This window comes from Gorilla gorilla, chromosome 22 (genome assembly GCF_029281585.2).
Source record: "Gorilla gorilla gorilla isolate KB3781 chromosome 22, NHGRI_mGorGor1-v2.1_pri, whole genome shotgun sequence".
NCBI lineage: Eukaryota > Metazoa > Chordata > Mammalia > Primates > Hominidae > Gorilla > Gorilla gorilla.
This window is the reverse complement of record NC_073246.2, coordinates 23,425,202-23,445,747: the sequence shown is the minus strand read 5'-3', so window position 1 is coordinate 23,445,747 and position 20,546 is coordinate 23,425,202. Positions and strand designations below refer to the sequence as shown.

General features: G+C 35.0%; 1 protein-coding gene across 5 annotated transcripts in view; it reads right to left on the bottom strand.

Annotated features, from left to right (window-relative positions):
- Positions 1-20,546, bottom strand: part of NCAM2 (neural cell adhesion molecule 2) — a 551,993-nt gene that overhangs the window by 90,423 nt on the left and 441,024 nt on the right. The gene's annotated exons all lie outside the window — the stretch shown is intronic.

The following is a 20,546-nucleotide window of genomic DNA, read 5'->3' as shown; positions in this document are numbered from 1 at the left end:
TATATATTATATAATATAATATATAATGTAATATATTATATATTATATATAATATAATATATAACATAATATATTATATATAATATAATATACAACATAATATATTATATATTATATATATAATATAATATATAACATAATATATTATATATTTTATATATTATATAATATATAAAGTAATATATTATATATTATATATAATATAATATATAAAGTAATATATTATATATTATATATAATATAATATATAAAGTAATATATTATATATTATATATAATATAATATATAAAGTAATATATTATATATTATTATATTATATATTATATATATAATATAATATATAACATAATATATTATATTATATATATAATGTAATATATAACGTAATATATTATATATTATATATATTATGTAGTATATAAAGTAATATATTATGTATTATATACTATATTTTTAAATGATATATAAATATATAATATATAATATATATTAAATATATATATTATATATATTTATATATAATATATAATATATTGTATATATTATACTATATATACAATTATATGTACTATATATACTATATATACAATTATATATACTATATATTGTATATATTATATATTATATATATTGATATTATATCTATTGATGCATCTATAAATACATCTTCCCCCCGACAATGTAAATTCCATGAAGACAAACATTGTATTACTTTCTTCACTATGGAATCTCTAGCAACTCAAAATTCTAAAATCTCCCTAAACATAGTAGGCGCTTTTCAGTTTTTGTTAAATTAAATGAATGGACATATATCATTTCAATTAAGATGACCAAGTAGGAAGTCATCTGTGTTAGAATATGTATGTATATATACATATACACATATGTATATGTGTGTATATAATATATATGTGTGTATACATGCATCTATATGTGTGTGTGTGTGTGCTCAGTTCACATCTATAAATCAGAGGAGATAAAAAACCTCCTGAAAATTACATAACATAAGAGATAAAGTCACTAATAAACTATATCCTAAAACGAAAGAAAAGGAGTGTTCTTTAAAGCTATTCGGAATCTGAGCATCAAGAAATAGAGTAGGCAGGACAAATATTTTTAGAATTAAGTGAGAATCATTTGTCAAGAAAGAGTTGAAGATAAAGAATGTAGTATGAGTGGCCCAACCAATAGATGGGGAAAAAAGACAACACTACCATGGACAGAAAATCATGGGCCTTGAAACTTAAACCTACATTTTTTGCTATGTGTTACTGTGTCACAATAAACTGTGGAGATGAAGATGTCTGGTGAGGTTTCCAAGTTGAAGCAGCGTCATGAAGCCCATTATTTTCTCTGTGATGTGAAATCTATCTTATTTTTCATTGACAAGCCCACGTTACCAGAATGGCACAGGCTTGTCCTGTCACCAAGGGGGATTCCCTTTTGTCTTTAATGTTAGATAACCCAGTAGAAGTAGCACATATTACACAGTTGTTAAATGCTGCTTTTAATTTAAAGGGTGGGAGAAAGAAGTAGTAACAATTAAGACTGTGCTTTAGAGGAAGAGAAACTACTATTTTAATTTTACTAAAATGTCTACTTATGTCTGCACTTAGAATAAAATAAATTGTTGCAATGGAATTTTTAAAAAATCTTGGTAAGTAGAATGAAGGTTTACTCATGTTCATTAAGAATTAATATTGAAGAACAGCTAACTACATAACATTACTTCCCAGAAAAGCTTGTGGATTCTCTTTCTACAAATTCCAAATAAAGAATAAAACGATCAATGTGCTTAGATGGTTTAATTTGATTTGACCTGGACATGTTGATAATTTATAGATGTTTGAAAATAGTAACTATTTAATTTTATTTGAGTGTAAACCAACTTAGTAATTAGATAATCCATTCATTCATCTCAAATGATATGGAAGACTCAAAGAGCCAAAAGAACGGTAAACAGGCCCTCCAATGTGCAGTCAAGACAGAGAGGCGTGACTGATGTCATACTGCTTAACAAGTGAGCAGCTGGCAAAATACCTGTATGAGCAATAGTTCCTATAGGGTACCAAAGGAAGAGAAAACTATTTCCACTAAAAATGAATCTCATGAATTCTCATATAAACGCTTGGAATATATTGGACCTATATATATATATATATTCCTACTTCTTTCTCCCACCCTTTAAATTAAAAGCAGCATTTAACCTGTGTGTAACATGTGCTACTTCTGCTGTGTATTCTAATATTAAAGACAAAAGGGAATCCCCCTTGGTGACAGGAGATATGTATATATATATACACATGATGGGGAGGAGGAATAACACAAATTCATGCATGACTGTAAGAAAGTAAAATGCATATTGGACATAATAAGTGGACAGACATGAAATTGCCAAGTATTTATGTAGAGAAAAGATATGAGGTAAGGCAGAAAAGAAAGGCTAAGGCAGGGCACAGTGGCTCATGCCTATAATCCCGGTGATTTGGGAGGCTGAGGCAAGAGGACCACTTGAGGCCAGGAATTTGAGACCATCCTGAGCAACACAGCAAGACCTCTTTTCTAAGAAAAAAATTTTAAATTAGCCGTGTGTAGTCCCAGCTACTCAGGAGGCTGAGGTGGGAAGATCGCTTGAGCCCAGGTTTTGGAGGCTTCAGTGAGCTATGATTGTGCCACTGTACCACAGCCTGGGTGATAGAGCGAAACCCTGTCTCCTAATTTATAAAAAGAGACTAAGATATTAAGACACATGAGGCACACACACACACACACGCGCGTATATTAAAATAGTATATATATACACACATACATACATATACATATATAATGTGTATATATACACAATATTGTCATTTATTCAGTGTGATTATTTAAATTGTAATTTATATTATTTGATTAGATAAATTGAAAATATTTTCTGATTTATCTTTGTGTACCCTAATGATTGATCTTTCAAATACCCTGGAATAGGTGCATCTTTAAATAACACTGTTATGTGCAATGGAGATTTTGTAAAAAGGCAAATCAGGCAGTGCATTAGTTTAAAAAATCAAAACAGTACATTAGTTTAAAAGATTAAAAGAAAGATGAACAGACACTGATACACAGAAAAAGAACGAATACAAGATGCTAAAAATAAGAAAAATTAATAATATTATCTCCATAATCTATACATAAAGTAAAAGCAATGAGAACCAAGATAGTACCAGCCTCTGAAATCATATCTGTACATATCAGTCTGCGGCGTTCATCACTCCCTATAGGATGGTACTATTGAAATAGAAGATTGGAATCTTGCTGATATAAGCATCTTAAGCCATTGAGTGAATAATGGAATGGCTCTATACCCCTCCTTAACCTTTGAGGACATATTTAATGTTTATAGTAAGTAATTTTAATAATCAAAAAGTCAAATAATGTTTAATACAATAGTATATGTTGGCATAATTTCAAAAATTTTATAGTTATTATATTTAAATGTCTTCTAAAATGTGCTATCAATAAATTTCACTATCAAAATGTGCATGAGAGCCCACAAGAATTCTTCACTGGGATTAGGGACTTAAAAGCTACATTCTAGCAAACATCATATTTACATGGAATTTTAAATTTGCCTTAAGAGTGTATGTTTGAGCAGTTAGATGAGCTCTATTTTTTTTTTTTAAGTTTCTGGGCACTATGAATACTTTCATTCTCCTCCCGTGGATTAAACTCCTATAAAACACTCATGAAATATTCATATTTGTTTTCTCACTACTCACAAACATTTTTTCTTACATAAATTAATATCATTTATTTGTACTATTTATTTGATTCATAAAATTATGCATGCACAGAAAAGCTCATTAATTTTATTGAAAAATTGAAAAAGTATTGGCATAGAAGTTCTCCTTAACATATAGCAGAGACCAGGCTGAGTACAGAATTATGTATGAATTTGTGTCTTCATCTTAAGATAAGTGAGGAGGTTTCTAGGAGACAAGTAATTTTACCTAAAATTGTTATTTTGCTTAATTTTTCTCTTAGCTTAGTGCCTGTATACTTTGATCTACATGGTTTAAATTCATTAAGAATGTAATTACATACAACATCCTAATTTAGCTATGGTTCTCTTTATGGGTGCAATGAACACAGTCCGAGATATTCTTATTTGAATTTTAACATACAGAAACCTTTCCACAACATGCAAATCAGAACAAATTTTCTTTCACTGAAAATATGGAATTAGTGTGGATTACTTTTCTTCTTTTTTGCAATTCATAAGTTTACTGCAGTTTCATTTAACATAGTCAGATGAATTTTATAGTCAATTTCTCCTTTACCATATGAAATATAGTCATTTAGAAATGATAGTCTTTTTTCTTTGGGCATTTATGTTAGAAATAGTGTAATCATAGAAAATATTCTAGTAGAAAAATTTTAAAAGCACTGTAACTCATTAAGATTTTAAAATCTGTAGTAGTTTAAAGCTAAGACCAAATACTGATTATTTTATTTATTTATTTATTTATTCATTTATTTATTTATTTTACTTCAATTTCCAGGATACAGGTGCAGGTTCATTACATAGGTATATATGTGGCATGGTGGTTTGCTGCACCTATAGACCTATCCTCTAAGTTCCCTCCTTTTGCCCCCACACACTCAACAGGCCCTGGTGTGTATCTTTCCCCTCCCTGTGTCCATGTGTTCTCATTGTTCATCTCCCACTTATGGGTAAGAAATGAGGTGTTTGGTTTTCTGTTCCTGTGTCAGTTGCTGAGGATGATGGATTCCAACTTCATTCATGTCCCTGCAAAGGACATGTTCTCATTCTTTTCTATGGCTGCATAGTATTCCATGGTGTTTATGTACCACATTTTCTTTATCCAGTCTATCACTGATGGGCATTTGGGTTGGCTCCATGACTTTGCTATTGTAAATAGTGCTGCAATAAACATACGTGTGCATGTGTCTTTAGGGTAGAATAATTTTTATTCCTTTGGGTATATATGCAGTAATGGGATTGCTGGGTCCAATTATATTTCTGGTTCTAGGTCTTTCAGGAATCTCCATAGTGTCTTCCATGATGGTTGAACTAATTTACATTCCCATAAACAGTTTAAAAGCATTCCTATTACTCCACAGCCTCTCTAGCATCTATTGTTTCTTGACTTTTTAATAATCAGCATTCTGGCGAGTGTGAGATGGTATCTCATTATGGTTTTGATTTGCATTTCTCTAATGATCAGTGATGTTAAGCTTTTATTCGTAAGTTTGTTGTCCACGTAAATGTCTTCTTTGGGAAGTATCTGTTCATATTCTTTGCCCACTTTTTGATGGGGTTGTTTGTTTTTTTCTTGTAAATTTGTTTAAGTTCCTTGTAAATTATGGATATCAGACTTTTGTCAGATGGGTAAATTGCAAACATTTTCTCCCACTCTGTAGGTTGCCTGTTCACTCTGATGATAGTTTATTTTGCTGTGCAGAAACTCTTTAGTTTAGTTAAATCCCATTTGTCAAATTTGGCTTTTGTTGCCATTGCTTTTGGCTTTTTGTCATGAAGTTTTTGCCCATGCCTACGTCTTGAACTGCATTGCCTAGGTTTTCTTCTAGGGTTTTCAGGGTTTTGGGTTTTACATTTAAGTCTTTAATCCATCTTGAGGTAATTTTTCTATAAGGTGTAAGGAAGGGGTCCAGTTTCAGTTTTTTTGCATATTGCTAGCCAGTTTTCCCAGCACCATTTATTGAAAAGGATATCCTTTCCCCATTGCTTGTTTTGTCAGGTTTGTAGAAGATCAAATGGTTGTAGATGTGTGGTGTTATTTCTGAGGTCTCTGTTCTGTTCATTGGTCTATATGTCTGTATTGATACCAGTAACATGCTGTTTTTGTTACTGTGGCCTTGTAGTATATTTTGAAGTCAGGTAGCTTGATGCCTCTAGCTTTGTTCTTTTTGCTTAGGATTGTCTTGGTTATACAGGGTCTTCTTTGATTCCCTACGAAATTTAAAGTAGTTTTTTTCTAATCTGTGAAGAATGTCTATGGTAGTTTGATGGGAATAGCATTGAAAGTATAAATTACTTTGGGCAGTATGGACATTTTCATAATATTGATTCTTCCTATCCATGAGAATGGAATGCTTTTCCATTTCTTTGTGTCCTCTCTTATTTCCTTGAGAGTGGTTTGTAGTTCTCCTTGAAGAGGTCCTTCACATTCCCTTGTTAGCTATATTCCTAGGCATTTTATTCTCTTTGTAACAATTGTGAATGGGAATTCATTTGTGATTTGGCTCTCTGCTTGTCTACTGTTGGTGTAAAGGAATATTTGTGACTTTTCCACATTAATTTTTTATTCTCAGAGTCTGCTGAAGTTTCTTATCAGATTAAGGGCATTTTGGGCTGAGATGATGCGGTTTTCCAAATATAGAATCATAGCATCTGCAAACAGAGACAATTTGACTTCCTCTCTTCCTATTTGAATACTCTTTATTTCTTTCTCTTGCCTGATTGCACAGGCCTGAACTTCCAATACTATGTGGAATAGGAGTGATGACAGAATATGGGACTATGTAAGAAGACTGTGCTTACGATTGATTGGAGTACCTGAAGAAGATAGGGAGAATGGAAACAAGCTGGAAAACATACTTCAGGATATTATCCAGGAGAACTTTCTAACCCAGCAAGACAGGCCAACATGCAAATTTAGGAAAATACAGAGAACACTACTAAGATACTCCACAAGAAGGTCAACCCCAAGACACATAATCATCAGATGCTCCAAGACTGAAATAAAATTAAAAAAATGTTAAGGCCAGGAAAAGGTCAAGTCACCTACAAAGGGAAGCCCATCAGACTAACAGCAGACGTCTCAGCAGAAACGCTACAAGCCAGAAGAGATTGGGGGCCAATATTCATCATTCTTAAAGAAAAGCATTTTCAATGCAGAATTTCATACCCGGCCAAACTAAGCATCATAACTGAAGGAGAAAAAAAATCATTTTCAGATAAGCAAATGTTGAGGGATTTTGTCACCACCAGGCCTGCCCTGCAAAAGCTCCTGAAGGAAGCACTAAATATGGAAAGGAAAAACTGGTACCAGCCACTGCAAAAACCACCAAAATATAAAGACCAATGACACTATGAAGAAACTGCATCAACTAGTTTGCAAAACAACAAGATGGCATCATGATGACTCTTGATCAGGATCAAACTCACACATAACAATACTAACCTTAAATGTAAACGGACTAAATGCCCCAATTAAAAGACACAGACTGGCAAAGTGGATAAAGAGTCAAGACCCATCAGTGTGTTGTATTCTGGAGACCCATCTCACGTGCAAGGGCACACATAGGCTCAAAATAAAGGGATGGAGGAAAATTTACCAAGAAAAAAAAAAGCAGGAGTTGTAATCCTAGTCTCTGATGAAACACACTTTAAACCAACAAAGATAAAAAAATACAAAAGAAGGGCACTACATAATGCTAAAGGGATCAATTCAACGAGAAGAGCTAACTATGCTAAATATATATGCACCCAATACAGGAGCACCCACATTCATAAAACAAGCTCTTACAGACCTACAAAGAGAGTTAGACTCCCACACAATAACAGTGGGAGACTTTGACACCCCAATGACAATATTAGACAAATCAACGAGACAGAAAATCAACAAGGATATTCAGGACTTTAACTCAGCTCTGGATGAAGTGAAACTAATAGATATCTACAGAACTCTTCACCCCAAATCATCATAATATGCATTCTTCTCAGTTCCACATGGCATTTATTCTGAAATCGACCACGTAATTGGAAGTAAAACAATCTTCAGCAAATGCAAAAGAACTGAAATCATAGCGAACAGCCTCTCAGACCATAGTGCAATCAAATTAGAACTCAGGATTAAGAAACTCACTCAAAACCACACAATTAAATGGACATTGAACAATCTGCTCCTGAATGACTCCTGGGTAAATAATGAAATTAAGGCAGAAATTAAAAAGTTATTTGAAACCAATGAGAATGAAGAGATGAAGTACCAGAATCTCTGGGACACAGCTAAAGCAGTGTTAAGAGGGAAATTTACAACACTAATTGTCTACATCAGAAAGCTAGAAAGATCTCAAATTGACACCCTAACATCACACTTAAAAGAGCTAGAGAAGCAAGAGAAAACTAACCACAAAGCTAGCAGAAGACAAGAAATAACTAAGATCAGAGAAGAACTGAAGGGGATAGTGACACCAAAAACACTCCAAAAAATCAATGAATCCAGGAGCTGGTTTTTTGAAAAATTAACAAAATAGATAGACCACTAACTAGTCTAATAAAGAAGAAAAGAGAGAAGAATCAAGTAGACACAATAAAAAAGATAAAGGGAATGTCACCACTGATCCCACAGAAATTCAAACTACCATCAGAGAATACTATAAACACCTCTATGCAAAGAAACTAGAAAATCTAGAAGAAATGGATAAATTCCTGGACACATACACCCTCCCATGAGCAAACCAGGAAGAAGTCACATCTCTGAATAGAACAATAACAAGTTCTGAAATTGAGGCAATAATTAATAGCCTACCAACCAAAAAAAAGCCCAGGACCAGACAGATTCACAGCCAAATTCTACCAGAGTTACAAAGCGGAGCTGGTACCATTTTTTTCTGAAACGATTCCAAACAATTGAAACGGAGGGACTCCCCCTAACTCACTTTATTAAGCCAGCATCATCCTGATACCAAAACCTGGCAGAGACACGACAGAAAAAGAAAGCTTCACGCCAATATCCCTGATGAACATCGACATGAAAATCCTCAATAAAATACTGGCAAACTGAATCCAGCAACCCATCAAGAAACTTACCCACCATGATCAAGTCAGCTTCATCTCTGGGATGCAAATCTGGTTCAACATACACAAATCAATAAACGTAATCCATCACATAAGCAGAACCATTGACAAAAACCACGATAATCTCAATAGATGCAGGCCTTTGAAAAAATTCAACATCCCTTCATGTTAAAAACTCTAAATATACTAGGTATTGATGGAACACGTCTCAAAAAAAAGAAGAGCTATTTATGACAAACCCACAGCCAATATCACATTGAATGGGCAAAAACTGGAATTATTCCCTTTGATAACCAGTACAAATACTGATTATCTTAAAGTTTTTCTATAACAGTGAAGTTGAGTAGTATGATAGAGGGAAATCCAGTTACTTCCAGGGAATTGTAAATAACTAGTTTCAAAGAAATGCTGCAGGATAAACACCTTGAAGCATAAGTGGAAATTATTTTACAATGACCTTGAACCTCTGAGAAATCTATAGGTCCTCCTACAGAACAACTGCCTCTACTATAATGGAAAAGGGCTATCTCTCACTGAGTACTTACAAGGGGAAATTTAGACCCATCCCATCAGAACTGTTATCCAAAGAAGCTTCATATCTGGTATGCTACAGCATTTGAAAAATGCAATACCTGTCATTGATTCATGTCATTCGACCAAATGAATCCTTTACTCATTGCTTATAAAAGATGCCTGCTAATATACATAAAAATACACAGTAATATATTTTTCCACAACACAGAAAGCAAGCACAATAGGGAAGAGAAGAAGAAAAAATAAAAAAAATTATACTTTAAGTCCTGGGGTACATGTGCACAATGTGCAGGTTGGTTACATAGGTATACATGTGCCATGTTGGTTTGCTGCATCCATCAACTCGTCATTTACATTAGGTATTTCTCCTAATGGTATCCCTCCCCAGGCTCCCACCCCTCGGCAGTCCCCGGTGTGTGATGTTCCCCTCCCTCTGTCCATGTGTTCTCATTGTTCAACTCCCACTTATGAGTGAGAACATGCAATGTTTGGTTTTCTGTCCTTGTGATAGTTTACTGAGAATGATGGTTTCCAGCTTCATCCATGTCCCTGCAAAGGACATGAACTCATCTTTTTTTATGGCTGCATATTGAGAACAAAGACACAACATACCAAAATCTCTGGGACACATTTAAAGCTGCGTGTAGAGGAAAATTTATAGCACTAGATGCCCACAAGAGAAAGCAGGAAAATTTTTGTGTAGTTAAAGTAACCCAGTGTTTGTGGGAGGGGCGAGGGAGGGAGAAAGAGAAAGGATCATGTCTTGTGGAATATCTTTTGAGGTTCGTCTCCCCCTAAAAATATTTCAAGTAACAGACTCATATCAATAATTTCTTTTATTATTTTTAGTAGCACCATAACACAATGTAGAAAATTCCCCATAAATTTAGAAAAGTCACATTTTAGGTAACTCATTATTATACAGCAAACATCTTTAAGAAAATATTTACTAATATGTAAGTAAACCAGACAATGGCTCAGTCTATGGGCCTTTTCTTTCCCCTCTCTGCATTTATTCCTCTGTTGATTTCACAATATCCTGACTTTAAACATCCAAATGCAAGTGACTTTTAAATTTGTACCTACAGTCTAGACCTCTCTTTAGCAATCTTCTACTGCCTTCATGGTATTTCTACTGGATTAAAGACATCAATTTAAAGTCTTAATTCACAAGGCTGATTTCCACTCACCAAACAAGATGCACCTAGTTTTTCCCATCTTGGCAACTTTTAGTTGAGATTTTAGGTCTAAAATGTCAGATTCAGCTTCAGTTTCTTTATTTCATTTATTTCCACCCTATGTCCTATCCACCATGTTCCTACCCATCTAAGGAAATTCTCTGGACACTACCTTTAAAATACGTCTAGAATTTGACAACTTCTTCCCATCCCTCCTTAACTGCCTGGTTTGAGTGCTGTGCGTCTTTCATCTAGAAGACCACCATTGCCTCTGAACTGTTCCGCCTTATTGCACTCTTCTCTCAAGACAGCAGCTAGAGTGATCCTAGATATTTCAGCTCATTATACTCTGCACAAAACACCCCAAAGGACCCCCTCTAAAAACCAGAAAAAGAACTGAAGTCCTGTGCGATCTTACAATGTGCTATATCAGTGCTTCTGGAACTTTAACGTGTATGTAAATATCGGGTCATCTTGTTAAAATGAAGTCTAGATTTCATAGATTTGAGAAAAGAATCCCTCAGGAGATGTCAGTACTGCCAGGTCATATTCATTACATAAAGTACTCCTTTGCCTAACCTCCTATCTTTCTGATTGCATCTCCTTATGCCATCTGATTTTTTTCTCTCTAGTGCAACCATGCTTACCTCTTTGTTCCCTAATCAAACAAGCCCACTCCAGCCTAAGGGCACTTTTGTTAGCAGCTTACTCTGCCTGGGAGGCTTTCCTCCAGGATACCATGTTCATCTTTCCCAGTCTCTGCTGAAAAATCACTTTGCCAATAAAACCTACCCTCACTACCTTACTTAAAACTGCTAAGTCTCCCAACCTTCTCAATATTTTCAATCCCTCTCTTCTTCCCTTTTCCCCATTGCTCTTTTAAACCTATGAAATAAGGCATAAAAATCATCTGAATCCATCTGTTAGAATCTAAGCTCCTTAAGGGCAAATAATTTTTTGTTTCATTCATTGATATAGTGCAAATATTTGAAAGCATGCATCACTAATAGTATATACTAAGTATATATTTGTTGGAGATTATTTAGTAATTAGATTTTTTAAATGTATATTTTGTTCAATATAACTAAAATAAATGAAGATAATCATCATTTTGAAGTGATGGTATGAGTAAGCACTTTGTGCCAGAACTGGAATGCTTGAGGTCTCATGACAAATGGAGATTCACTAGGATGTCACTTAAAAGGTATTGTTTTTGTTTTCGGTATTCCATGCTTCGTAAAATAATAACTGTCTTTTAGGTATGTAGACATGAAACATGTACGGGTTTCTCATGAAAACTGCATTAAAGTTTACCTGAAGGTGATGTAAATATTAACTACTGCCGAAGCAGAAACACTTCCAGAATTTAAAAATCTACAAATTGAGAGTGAAGCATGATGAGCGAGAGAGAAAAGTATGTTTGAAAATTTTGATTCGGAAGACTACAGGGTTATGAAGAATTTCATTAATTTTTATTTGAAACCCTGCTAATTCGAGTCATTTAAATGAGTCAATCAAATGAGTTTGATTGTTAACTTGACTTATATTTCTACCTAAAAATTGTCTTAAACAAACAGAAAAGTAAAATTCATCTAAAATGTTTACTAAGCTTGGTAAGTACATGTAGGTTTTACTTGTTGAATAGAATTTCTGAAATCTTTAACAGGTAAAAATGATATGAACTTTTCCATGTTTGCATTCTTATTAATCCATTTTTTTCTTTTCGTTTTTCTTTTTCTCTCCTCCTTTTTTTTTTTTCTTTTCTTTCTTTCTTTCTTTTTTTTTTTTGGTTGTTGTTGTAGGGTTTCCCTCTGTTTCCCAGGCTGGAGTGCCGTGCTGCAATCTCAGCTCACTGCAACCTCTGCCTCCTGGGTTCAAGTGATCCTCCCATCTCAGCCTCCAGAGTAGCTGGGACCACAGGCGCCTGCCACCACACCCAGCTAATTTTTGTATTTTTGTCAATATGCGGTTTCGCCATGTTGCCCAGGTTGGTCCTGAACTCCTGAGCTCAAGCAGTCTGCCCAATCTGGCCTCCCTAAGAGCTGGGTTTACAGGCATGAGCCACTGTGCCAGGCCTATTTATTTTCAATATGAGATAACTACAAGAGAGGAAGGCTGTTAAAAATGACATTTCAAAATAAACTCTGTAGTTTATTTACTACTAATATACCCATGATAATTCATTAATTTTGATACATGTACTGTGGTATGTTATTATAAGGGGAGGTTGGGTGAAGGGTGTCTGAATACTTTTGGTACCATCTTTGAACTCATCTATAAAAATCAAATTATTTTTAAGTAAAAGGTTATTTTAATGACACATTTTTTAAAATGTCAAGCTGTTAGAAATACGCAAGCATGAAATCTCTACATCAGCAGCGAACTAAAGTTTGTTGAGCCAAATATACTAAGAGAAATTCTACCATAACTTTAGCCCTAACGCAGAACTTTATGACTGCACAACTAGGCTAGTAGGAGTTACACATATTCCATGAGTCAGTTCCTCTGTTTTAAGAGATTTGGGAAGTTTCATTAGCCTCCTCTTATTTTTCACTAATGAAACCAATGACTCAGTATATGAATGAACATACACGTGTTCTATACTTGAATAAATGAATACATTTTATACATCCCCAGCTGCTTATGAGGATGCAAGAGTAGTTTTCTTTGACAATGTGTATCATAGGTATAAAAACATTTCAACACATATCATTTAAAGAAATAGGAATAATTTGTTTTTTGAATGCTGGCTATATTTATTGCTGGTACTTTGCATATTTGCACCTAAGATTTCAGTATCTGATCTACTAAACTTTACTATATTTTAATTCAGGCCTTTATTCAAAATTAGTTTTCTGACCTATCAAGAACAGGCATATTGATTATAAATCAAAATCTATATTTCAAAACCCTATCAGGAAAAAAAGGTATATAGAAAACAAGAAAGCACTACTTTTCTACCAAACTGAAATGTTTCTCTACCATAAATATTTTTTCCTCCAGATTTCTATTAAAATAAAAACTTTTGCTAAAATTAAACCTGAAGGCCGGGCGCAGTGGCTCATGCCTGTAATCCCAGCACTTTGGGAGGCTGAGGGACGCCAAGGCGATTGGATCACCTGAGGTCAGGAGTTCCAGACCAGCCTGGCCAACATGGTGAAACCCCATCTCTACTAAAAATACAAAAATTAGCCAAATGTGATGGCGCACACCTGTAATCCCATCTACTCGGGAGGCTGAGGCAGGAGAATTGCTTGAACCCGGGAGGCGGAGGTTGCAGTGAGCCATGATTGTGCCGCTGCAATGCAGCCTTGGGGGACAGAGCAAGACTCTGTATCAAAAAAAAAAAAAAAAAAAAAAAAAAAAGTACTTACTTATTTTTATTTATTTATTTTTTAGAGACAGTATATTGTTGTGTTGCCCAGGTTGGAGTTCAGTGGCACAGTCATAGTTCTCTGCAGCCTTAAACTCTTGGGTTCAAGTGATTCTTCTGCCTCAGCCTCCTGAGTAGCTGAGACTACTGGCCCATTCCTTCACACCCAACTAATAAAAAACAATTTTTTTAGAGAGATGGGGTCTTGCTTTGTTGCCCAGACTGACCCTGAACTCCCGGCTTTGAACAATTCTCCCTCTGTACCTTCCCAAAATACTGGTATCACAAGCGTGAGCCACCATGCCTGGCCTAACATTTTAAAATATTGATATTGTAATTTTTATTAAGATAACTGAAAAAAAAAAGAGTAGCTGTTTGTAAGATTAGTATTTTCTCTTCATTAAGTGGCCAGTGAGGTGTATGAAACCCACAAAATATTATATGATTTGGCAATGAATACATCCTGTAGCTTCCCCAACCAGAAAGTCTCGCTACAGCTGTGATACGTGTTTCTCACTCAAAATGAAGAGTCACACTGACTCACATTCTATATCTCTATAGTTCGAGTTGTTGATATGTGACTGGTTCACAATTCCTTACAGTTTGAAAATTAGTTTCATGTCACATCATTGGTTGGGATAATTGGTACGGCTTCAGCTAAACCTTCAAAAAGAATATAATAATAGGCCTGGCTTCCATTGTACCTTAAACCTAGGACCAGGTGCACAGTGAGAAGGTGAAATTAATAAGAATTTGTTAATGATTTATTTAAGATTAGAATCTACTAACAGGACAGTATTTATGCTACAATATTCATCTTAAATAGCATTGCAGTCCACCAAGAGCTGATAATTATTTCTGGGTGGTGACATCAGCAATTAGAATTGGACACATCAATAAGTGTATTAAAAAATCATATATACTTACTACCAAGGAAAAGTAACTAAACATTAAACTCACATAAATTAGAATAAATAAAGCTGCTCAGAGGGAAAAGATAGCTGAAATGCTGAGACCATATGTACCTGCATTTTCAGAGATAAACCTAAATCTATCTTCTAACAAATGCTTCAAAGAGAATGAGTATAATTGTGCTTACATAGAATTCTTAAACTTTAAGATATATGATTAACACAACCTGTGAAGTCACAAACAAGCTTTTCCTTAGTATTCAAATATATATATATAATATGTGCTTTAAATATGTATTCTAATTTTCAACAATATCTTCTCCTAGATAGCCAGAAAAACAAGCCTTCTAAGTACACCTAGAAATTATGCATATCATTTTCGAAAATCTTTTCAAATCCACTGATTATCTCACAGAAAAGGAAAGCAAACTCTGAAACATCAAAAATGAAGTGTGTGGAAAGACCAGGAGCTAGAGGAGCAGCCATATAATTGTTTTTTTTCTATAAATTGTGGCAGTTTTCTGGTACTCAGATTCTCAGAGCTTTTGCATGGGTCTCTGATGTACAAGATTGGTTTTGAATGGCCTCAGTGGGTTAAAAAAAAGATTCAAAATGGGGAGATGAAGTGGGGATCCCTGCATAAACCAGGACCCTTAATATCCTTAGAATGAAATAAAAGGGTGTGCTAGAAACACACAGACACACATATACACACACACACACACACACACACAATCTTGGTGGGGGATTGGATAAATACTTCTTTGAAAATTCATAACCATTGAATTGCTCACATAGTATAAATTGCTCACGTGATCGATCTGGTGAGGCTGATATTCGTCAATACAATAGAGGTTGGAAGAAATGTTGTGTGGAATTTCTGGCATGCCCCAGTGGAAGAATTACAGTAAAGTCTTCTGGTTTCTTGATCAAGGTAATGTTATATGCAGTGCAGAGTTGTGTACCTTAGAAACAACAATAACAACAACAACGACAACTCCCGGCATACCACTGGAGCCTGAACTGTAGCTCACTCCATTGGCTGAATTCTGCTTCATCTTCACTCTTTTCAAAAGTGTGTTAATCTCTCATAAACACTTTGAACCTTAGTTTCCATTTAAAAGTTGCTTCTGGCGAGGCGTGGTGGCTTATGCCTGTAATCCCAGCACTTTGGGAGGATGAGGCAGGTAGATTGCCTGAGCTCAGGAGTTTGAAACCAGCCTGGGTAACATGGCGAAACCACATTTTTACTAAAAATACAAAAAAAAAAAAAAAAAATTAGCCAGGTGTGGTGGCGCACACCTGTAATCTCAGCTACTAGGGAGGCTGAGGCACGAGAATGGCTTGAACCTGGCAGGCGGAGGTTGCAGTGAGCTGAGATCACGCCACTGTCCTCTAGCCTGGACAAGAGCAATATTCTGTCTCAAAAAAAAAAAAAAAAAAAAGAAAAAAAAAGTTGCTTCTGTAGACACATATTTACTGGAAGGGGATGTATAATGGATTCACTTAAGACCCAGTCAGAGGTGCTATAAAATAATCCTTTCCATTCTCCTACCTCCACCAAATTTCAGTATTCCCTCTACCCTAATATGCTTTTGGTACTTGAAACAATGACATAAACAAGGCATATGAGGTCCACTCATGGAGTTTATAAACTAGGAGAAAAAATCCTTCAGAGTTATAATGTAAGAGGAGTACCATAAAATATAATATGTTATATATTAAAATACGCACAATACAATACGACATCTGAAATACAGTGCCACTTGGCAGTCACTCGTTCTGGAGGAAGAGGGAATTTTACTGTGAGAGCGCTTTCAAGGACTGATTGTGAAAGTATGTTGTAAGTGGTTCAGGGTAAAACAATAATTCTGGGAAGTATTAAAAGGACCTAAGTCAGTCAGATGGGAAAATGTGAGTAAGGTGGAAATGCTACTTTAAAGGACATAGTGACTCACTGAAATCACAGAAACAAAATGAAAGTATGTTTGGTTAAAGTAGAACGTTTCAGTCAAAACTATGTTATGTGTTTTAATAATCAAATCATTGCTGTCAATTTACAGTAAATATAATTATGACTATTAACATCACATTTCATATTTCTATCAGCAAAAATCATGTTATTCTGATGAATATCTTTACTATGTCTTTACAAAATAATACATCTCTTGGCTAAAGAAAGAATAAGTGCCAGACACACATACCTTACAATGTTAGGGGTGGTCCCAATGGAATTACTCAGCTTCTTTCCCTGGGCACTCATTGCATTTATATTGATCTTACAGTTACATATTTACATTCATGCCTGCTATACAAATATGGAGTCTACACTAAGAAATCCTTAAAAACTTGGTTTTCCCCAAAACATGATTTTATATATAAAGTGAGATCACATCATCATTTGAGATATAAAGTGTAAATGCAGCAATAAATAAATCCCATTACACAGGTACTCTTAATCTCAAGTAGAAAGAATAGTACCAGCACAGCCATAAGAAACTGTATGGAAACATGTAGTGGGCATGTTTCTGTAGTGCTGGAATTTTCAACTGAGACAATTCATAGAGAGAAGAAATAAACATTAAATACCTAAGATTTGAGAAGAGGTCAGGCACCTCCTGCAGAGTTAAAGAAGAAGATGCTAAACTGGGTTTGCAACCCCAGCCTTGAGAATCAACTCCCACACCCCCTGTCCTTCCCACTCCCCGCAATGTAAGCAGAAAACTAGGCGGAGGAAAAAATCCACTGATGAAACTAGTAAGTCTTCCACCCAGAAGAAAGTGCAGTGATGCTTCCCTCCCAGTAAGTGAAGGTAAGTCCAAGAGGTGAACAGAACCCACTGAATTGTTTGGCACAAGAGATGAGAGGAGAGATATGATATTTGCATTGCAATTTGGAAATTTGGACTTCTGCTTTTACAGAGGATTCATCTACTATGTCTCTTTAAAATGAGGAGAAGGAAAACTGCAGAAAGAGATCAGCTGCAAAGAAATGCAGTTTCTTACATCTTAGCTAAGTGAGAATGTGGAGCATTTCTCTTGGTCAAGTGGAAATTGCATAACGTTAGTGGGTGACATTCACACTTAAAAGAAATCCTGCTGAAGTAAAGGGTGAGGAAAGGTATAAAGAGCTCAAGCTAAGCAGCACCCCATGAGGAATATTCTATCTCCAAAAAGCCTTCTAGTGTGCTTGCACTCCAGTCACACATCCCCAAGGGGCAGGTACTTAGATGCCTGTCCCACAGAGGGCAGGTGACAGCGACAGCCTAATGCGGTCAACAGCACCAGAAACATAAGAGGTATTTGATCTCTTTCACCTTCCCAAGACAAGATGTAGTTCATTTCACCATTAAGCTCCCCAGGTTGAGGTTTATCTTTCATGCAGGTCAGAGACAATGTGAACGCAAAATTAAACATTATTATAAGTTTTAAACTGTGCATGGCTGAACTGTTTATTCTGGAAGGCAGCTATGCTCACCACTATACCAACAATATTGAACTGTTTTTTTTCTAATACTGGAAGATGATAATATATCTACAGTGTCTGCCAAACATATTATTAAATAACTGAAAGGGAGAATCAAAAAGAAGAGCTTAATGTAGTAGTCAAATTTAAAATTCATGTTTATACTGCACTGAGTTGAGATCATACAATGGTTTAATTACATACCTGTAACTTGATTTTAAGGTACTCATTAACATACCTATGGAAGATGAATCAACAATGGAAACAGAAAAAAAGTACTAATGCAGTCATTTTCCTCAAATCAAAGTGAGAAATCCCTAGCCACAAGACTTTTGAGTATTTTATTCTCATTCGCAAGCTTTAACCTGTCCCAGTCTGAGGCCATTAAACATTCCATGCACGCAGCTTCCCTAGTTCATATTCTAGACTCACCAAACAAGTTTCTGACTCTCATTTTGTATCTTCATAATATACCAACAGGCAAAGTATGTACTTATATAGACTCTGAATGTTCTAATTTCTGTGACAGTTATTTCTCATTTCAAAGTAACGAATGTGCTTTGTTATTATATTTCAGTTTTATAAACATAGTGATCTGCCTCTGACAGATGGACACGTGAGACAAAATGTCAGGATTTTTACCTTGATCAACTTGGCCAGATCAAGGGCACTATAAATTCTCCATCATGCTGCACCTTTGCAAGAAGTCTGGAGGGAGCCTATTAACCTTTTCCTGGGTTTGGCAGGGCTAGGGTGCAGCAGCACTTTTGTGCCGTGTTCAATTTCTATAATATTCAGACTTAATATTAATTTTCTGTGTGCTTGTGCTTGAGCACAAACACTGAGTTTTATGCAGTTTAGGAAATAACGCATTTTTTCTTTCTGTTTTTCACCTACCACCCTCCTTTTTCTCTTATGTTTTATTTTATTATTTTATTTATTTTATTTTATTTTATTTTATTTTATTTTATTATTTTATTTATTTTATTTTATTTTATTTTATTTTATTTTATTTTATTTTAATTTTATTGAGACGGAGTCTTGCTCTGTCGCCCAGGCTGGAGTGCAGTGGTGTGATCTCGGCTCACTGCAAGCTCCACCTCCCAGGTTCACGCCATTCTCCTGCCTCAGCCTCCTGAGTAGCTGGGACTACAGGTGCCTGCCACCACGTCTGTCTAATTTTTTTTTGTACTTTTAGTAGAGACAGGGTTTCTCCATGTTAGCCAGGATGGTCTCGGTCTCCTGACCTCATGATCCACCTGTCTCAGCCTCCCAAAGTGCTGGGATTACAGGCATGAGCCACCGCTCCTGGCCCTTTCTCTCTTTTAATAAAATAAAACAAAACAAAATTTAAAGTAGCACAATATTCCTGCATCCAGGTTAATAAATTTTTTAAAAAAAACTATAGTCCTTCGTCTCACTCATTGTTTTGGGGGCACTGTCTTTATAAATCTCTCCTAAACCACACAATGTGCACAGATAATATAATCCAAGTATTTCATAATTAAAATAAATAATATGAGCTCATCAATTTGAGGACATTATTTGAAGTATATGGTACATGATAGATGACTGATTAATGTTTCTGATACTTCTATCAAAAACCCATAGTTACGCTCAGTGCAAACTGATAAAGTAGGGTCAACACAGATGAGACCAGGATGATTTCATTTGCTTTCTCTCTATGTTCACTAGAATTGGTTCCCTCTTTCTTTCTCAGGAAGGCTCTTGCTTTTTACTGAACCCCTACACCATATGTGTTAGGGTCAAGGTAGGATCCTTATAGAACAGACCTATGGAACATTAATTTCCTCACTATTTTATGCTTCCCTTTTGGAACACTCAATATGGTTCTGTGTCTTAAACAACAGAGGCCAACGCTGGTAATTCTTATTATTTCCTGCTTTAGTTTTGTCTCCTCCTAATGAGAAAACAAACTACATTTTCATAAGACGATGAAATTTTACGTAAGTGAAAAGAAGCTCTGTAAATTATTTTGATTTTTAATAGAAATATAAAAGTAAAAAAACATAAAAATACAAAAAGTAAACAAATATATAAAATTCTACAGATTTTTATAGATGGCTTCATAAGTATAGAAGGTAACTACATTTTGCAGTATCATTTTCACACCTATTCTTGAGAGAAATATTAATAAATGAAACATGAGCATACATTTCATAAAATCCAGCCATCATATCTAGTATGTGAGCAATTGCCTTTCCACCAACGAATTTTTTTAAAGTGACTTCTTC